Below are 6,837 nucleotides of genomic sequence, written 5' to 3' on the forward strand. Positions count from 1 at the left end.
TTTAGTGTATCGTATCAGGAAGCATCTCATGTTGGTTTGTACCTTTACTGGTGCAGTGACTTTCAGCCACTTGGTTAAGGTGGAGTTGGCCATATTTCTCCACTGCAAAATTACTGATTTTCCTTTTGTCATTAGTAAGTGTGTGTGAGAAGATTCTTTGAGATGAGGCATATATCTCATTCTTCATTGAACTATAGGGTTTTTTTTTTAAGTGAAAGAAAATTTATTAAGAAACGAAAGGAATAAAAGAATGGCTACTCCATAGGTAGAGCAGCTTCACTTTAAGGTTTTGATGTCAACTGATTTTTGTCCAAATCAATAATTACTGTGATGATTGAAAAATTATTATTACTAAGTTTATTTTCATTGTCTCAAGGTCTGCTGAACTCTGGATCCAGGCTGTGTCAACAGGGTAGTGTGGTGCCTCCTGTACCTGTCTCGGCCTCTTACAGTCCTTTTTATTTATTTTGTTTTTATAATAGAGACAGGGTCTTACTCTACTGCCAAGACTGGTTTCAAACTCCTGGGCTCAAGCAAGCTTCCTGCCTCAGCCTCCCAAAGTGCTGAGATTACAAGCATGAGCCACCACACCCAGCCAAGTCCTTTACCATTTTCAGAAAGCTTAGCTTGCACTTTCAGCAGAAGGATAGACTCCCAGGAAGACTGTGAGAGAGATATAGGGCCCAAGTTGATAATATCAAATACACTGAACTTGACTGTGTTCACCATGTTTTGGCTCTAGAGAAATGAGAGTGCTAGTGAGGTTGGTGCCGTTTTGTGTAACTTCTGTACCTTGAAGTCCCTCAGAAATCTTGCTCCTGGTCTTGTTCTAAGGACATAACAGGTTCCCTTTTCTCTGGAGATGAAATCTAGATCTTTGATTTTTGGAACCATATTTGGACTCTTGACTCTGGAGCACCAATTTCTTCAGCAAGTTGTTCTCTGGAATCAATCCCAGGGTATATGTTTTTCATAAATGCCTTGATGAGAGTGTGTAATTGAGAGGTGCTATAGATAGTATGACACCATCTGGCTTCTCTACTTTGAAACTCCACACCAGGTTGATCTTGACCATGGCTCTGGCTTGAATCTAAAGTCTCGGGTTCTGGTCTTTTCTGGAATCAATGCCTAGCTCTTTGATTCTGAAACCAAATCTGGATTCTCTACTCTTCTGCATTGATTTCTAAAGCAAGTTGTTGTTTGGTAGCATAACGTGGGTAAGATTTTTGATTGAAGGTATTGATGAGGATTTTCAATTTATCTTCTGTGAATTTGGTGTGATCATGCCTATGATTTGTTGCTACCATCTTGTGTGAAGAGGTGTCTTCGACCATGCTGGAAGAGAGTCCTGGAGGCTGAGCTACTGTCTGGGAGACCGCTTACAGCTCATTTTTAAAAAGAAAGATCGCATATAATACAACATTATTCACAAATCTAAAGCATATGATTTTCTGGGTTTTGACAAATGAAAACACCTGTGCAACTTCAACCCTTACCAGGATATGGATGAGAGTTTCTACCCGAAAGCATCAGTATTCTAACAAACAGCTTTGCATTTTTTGAATTGTTCAGTGCCTGTGAGGATTCCTTACTCCAAGTTTATGACAAATATATTCAGAAGGCATAGTTTACAAGTAGTGTTTGGATAAGTATTTTCATCAATTGTCTGATTATTTGCTGTGAATTTGAAGTATGCTGATTTTTATGTAGTTGTCTTCTGAGAAACACTGTGCCATTTTTCATGTGGAAACCACTTGCAGAATAAACAGAGATTATGAACGCACAGAGGTGGTTGTGATGGGCACGTCTACCTGTGGCTGCCATTTAAGTGGAAGCTGGAATCTGACTCTGGAGCATCAGCAGCCTGAGCCGGTGCTGGGCTCACGCTGACCCTGGGAGTGCTCTATGCATGCTTCACCTTATGAGGGGTGCAGCAGGAACAAAAATAGAAAAGTGTGCTCTACTTTCACATTACCAAAGGACAGAGGATACCACCAAGGAATTAGAAAACTGTTAAGTGAGGGTTTATTCTTCTTAATAGCCTTTCAAAAAGGAATTTGAAAACAAGATTCTACTCATCCCACACCAAAATGTAAACAGATATATTATTTCTTATATACCCAGGATAATTTTGGTTTTACTTAAGCATCACTATGCAATCATGAGCAAAAGAACAAAGCTGGAGGCATTGCACTATCTGATTTCAAACTTTACCACAAAGCTATAGCAAATAAGACAATGTGGTACTGACCAAAAATAGACACACCGACAAATGGAACAGACTAGAAAGCCCAGTCATGTACAGTAAATTAATTTTGACAAACGTGCCAAGAATACACAGTAGGAAAACATAGTATCTTCAATAAATGGTGTTGGAAAAACTAGATATTCACATGCAGAAGAATGAATTGAACCCTCATCTCACACATATATGAAATTTAACTCAAAATGGATTACAGTCTTAAATGTAAGACCTGAAACTACAAAACTACTTGAAGAAAACATATGGAGAAAACTACATGACATTGATCTGGGCAATAATTTTTTGTATTAAACCCCAAAGCACTGGCAACAAAAGATTAATGGGATTACATCAAACTAAAAAGCTTCTGCACAACAAAGGAAACAAGTTATCAGTATGAAGAGATAACCTACAGATTGAGAAAAAATATTTGCAAGTCAAATATTTGATAATGGGTTAATATCCAAAATACATAAGGAACTCAACCCAATAGCAAGAAAATATAAAAGTCAATTAAAAATTTGGTAAGGGACCTGAATAGACCTTTATCACAAGAAGACCTACAAATGACCAACGAGTATATGAAAAAATGCTTAGCATTGCTAATCATTAGGAAAATGCAAATTAAACCCACAATGAGATATAATCTTAGAGCTGTCAGAATAGCTATGATCAAAAAGACAAATGGTAACAAGTGTTGGTGAAGAAGTGCAGAAAAAGGAATCTTTGTATACTGCTGGTGGGAATGTAAATTAGTACAGACATTATGGAGAACCATATGACAGTTCCTCAAAAAACTGAAAACAGATTTACCATATGATCTAGCAATCTCTAGCAATCCATTTTTTGGTTATTTACCCAAAATATTTGAAATCAGTTTGTTGACAAGATGTGTGCCCTCTCATATTCATTGCAGAACTATTCACAATAGTCAAATTATGAAATCAGCCTAAGTGTTAATCAGCAGATGAGTGAATGAAGAAATGTGGTATATATACATGATGGAATACCATTCAGTCTTTGAAAAGAAGAATATTCTGTCCTTTGCAGCAACATAGATGGAAATGTAGAGCATTATGCTAAGTGAAATAAGCCAGGCACAGAAAGACAAATACCACATGATCTCACTTATATGTGGAATCTAAAAAAGGCAAACTGATAGAAGCACAAACTAGAATGGTGGTTACAGAGTCTGTGGGTGGTAGAGAGAGGAATGGAGAGATGATAGTCAAAAGTTACAAAATTCCACTTAGGAGTAATAAGATTTTTTTAAGATCTACTGCGCAGCATGGTGAATTTAGTTAAAAATGGTGTATTGTACATTTCAAAATTGCTAATACATTTCAAATATTCTCATCACAAAATAAATAAGTATTTGAGTTGATGGGTATATGTTAATTAGCTTGATTTAATTATTCCACATTGTATTTTAAATCATAACATCCCTTTTACCTCATGTATATACAATTATAAATTATCAATTTATAATTTTTAAAATATATGTTTCCAGATGAAGAAAAACTGAGATATTTTGTTGCCATCAGACCTACTCTTCCTCTACTCTTGCTGAAGAAAGTTCTTCAGACACAAGGAAGTGATACCAGAAAGAAACCTGAAAAATCATGAGTGAAAAAAGAACAATAAAACGGGTAAAAATATGCAACTCAGATAATGTAACATTTCTGAGACTAGGATTTAATAGGCATCACAGTGTCTGCTTTCAGTCTCTTAGAACATTGAGACCTCCATGTTGTGAAGAAGTCCAGCCTAGCTTACTAGAGGAGGAGAGGCCTCTGTGGGAGAAGCCTGTCAGATAATAGCTAGTACCAACTTCCAGCATGTAAATAGGGTTGTTCGGGGCCTTTTAGTTTCAGTTAAGCTATAAGATATCTGTAATCATATGAGTAATCTCGTGTAAGACCACTTGGAAAACCGCCCAGATTGCCAATATACAGAATTGTATAATAATAAATCTTTGTTTTTTTAAAGCCTACTTTAAAAAATTCTTAAGAAAATAAAAATGAGCAACAGATTTTGAGAAAATATTTCCAAAACACATATCTAATAAAGGACTTGTACTGAGAATATTGGAAGGATTCTTACGATTCAATAAGAAGAAAACAATCACCCCAATAAACAAATGGAAAATATATTTTTATCAATACTTCATTAAGAAGGTATATAAAAGGCCAACAAGTATAAGGAAAGATGGCCACAAATTGTTAGTCACCATGGAAATGGATTTCTACTTAGAAATTAAATGAAATCAACTACTGATGTTTGCAAAAAGACATAGGCATCTCCAAAACATGCAGAATCAAAGAAACTAGACACGAAGAGAATATATTGCATGATTTGAATTATATGAAGTCTTGAAATAGATGAAGCTAGTATATGATAGTGGAAATAAGAACCGCATTTTTCTCTTGGGGCAAAAGGCAGTAATTGAGGAAAGAAAGAAGAGAGCTTTTGGAGTTTTAGAAATGTTCTATATCTTAATTAAAGTAGTGGTTACACATGCGTATACATTTTTCAAATTAATCAAACTTTAAACTTATAAACTGTGCTTTTTATTAAATATAAATTATGCCCCAAGAAAGATAAATAGAAAAAACGAAGGCTAAATATAAGCTGATATATTCATACAAATTATAAAGATACATAGTTTTAATCTCAAAACATAGAAATCCTTACAAAAAATTAAAAATTAAAAATTAGTTGTTCTTCAGAAACATAATCTTACAAAACAAAGTGTTACAATCATCTGAATTGTGAGTGTATTTATGTGAAAAATTTTTCTAACTGTTGAGAAATTCTTAACTCCAATGGGAGTTAGTACAGAGATAGTTATGAGCTGACAAAAATATTCTCTAACTCTTTATTGTTCAAATAACCCATTTCTTGTTTGATAACTTTAAGGAAACTTTTAGAAAAATATTGGAGTTTTTTCAGAGGCTAACCTTTATATTGATAATGAATTGTGGTCTGTTTTCAAGAAAACTAATTGTGCCTTCATATTCTTTATTTCTATGATGTTTAGAAAGAAATCCCAATGCAGGAGCACATGACAAATTTCAGTGTTGTCATGAATACATTCCATTTGCTCAAAATTTCTCTAAAGTAAAATAAGAATTTTTCTTGTAATAAAATTTTCATCCTATTCAATTACAAATTGCAATGTAGCATGCATTTCCATCATTAGGCATAATCATTTAGATCATTTATAATATATTATATTAATAAAATCCATTCCTACCTAAATACAAATTTATATGATGTTAAAAACTGGTAAGAAGCCAGCCAAGGAGCCTTAGTGGGTTATTGAAGTGATACACAGGACCAGGATGATACCACAGTTGTGAAGTCTGGTTTTAAAAGTATGTTTGTCCAGGGTCACTGTAGTCAATACTAATTTAATTTTACATTTAAAAATAACTAAAAGAGTATAATTGGATGATTTGTAACACAAAGGATAACTGCTTGAGGTAATGGATATTCCATTTATTTTGAGGAGATTATTACACATTGTATGCCTATATCAAAATATCTCATGTATCCCATAAGTATTTACTTCACACCCACAGAAATTAAATTTTTTTTTTCTTTTTTTTTTTTTGAGACGGAGTCTCGCTCTGCCGCCCAGGCTGGAGTGCAGTGGCCGGATCTCAGCTCACTGCAAGCTCTGCCTCCCGGGTTTACGTCATTCTCCTGCCTCAGCCTCCCGAGTAGCTGGGACTACAGGCGCCCACCACCTCGCCCGGCTAGTTTTTTGTATTTTTTAGTAGAGACGGGGTTTCACCGTGTTAGCCAGGATGGTCTCGATCTCCTGACCTCATGATCCAGCCGTCTCGGTTTTAAAAAAAGAGTTTGTTAAGTGCACCCAGCTCTCCTGAAGGAGGGCAAGCCAGGAACAAAGATAAGTGGATTTTTACCAGAAAGACGCTACTGGGGATAAGTGACAAAGTGTTATCAGCAGACTGTGGAGATTAAAATCCAGGCCAAGAGAGATAGCAGACATAGAATGGAGGTTTTGGCATTGCTAGCCCGTTACACCTAGCCTACCCATGTACACTCTGCCTATCCTCTCCACCCCACCAGCCACTTGATGCTGGTGATGTGTTGTCTTCCAAGCATGGTAGAAAACCAGTTCAATAGGTCTTTACAATTTGACAAGCAACCCACACCTAGGATGCACTATTTTTGCTCATTATGCCACTGCCAGCCAATAACTAATTTCCTACTTGCAGTGGTTCTCAAATTTGGTATGCATCACTATCACTTGGAAGGTTTGTGAAATCACAGATTGTTGGGCCCTATCCCAGGAGTTTCCGATCCTGTAGGCGGGGTCCAAGAATTTGCATTTATAACAAGGTGCTGTATTGCTACCGGTCCAGGGACCACAGTTTGAGAACTAATGTCATATTTCATTCTTCTGACACTCATTTTAATTCTCTTTCACTAAGTGTAAATTAGTTTTTCCAGAACATTAACAGTAATGGAAATGAAGCTGAGAAACTAATGAGCTGTTTTACATACAGGAACAAGGCAGGGTATAAGCAAATCTGTATCACAGATCGTATCAGTCTTAAATTAGG

General features: G+C 35.9%; 1 pseudogene; it reads right to left on the reverse strand.

Moving 5' to 3' along the window:
* Positions 1–722: 722 nt before the first annotated feature.
* On the reverse strand, positions 723–1,334 carry LOC111531338 (annotated as a pseudogene).
* Between the last annotated feature and the right edge of the window lie 5,503 nt (positions 1,335–6,837).

Source organism: Piliocolobus tephrosceles, chromosome 9 (assembly GCF_002776525.5).
Source record: "Piliocolobus tephrosceles isolate RC106 chromosome 9, ASM277652v3, whole genome shotgun sequence".
Lineage (NCBI taxonomy): Eukaryota > Metazoa > Chordata > Mammalia > Primates > Cercopithecidae > Piliocolobus > Piliocolobus tephrosceles.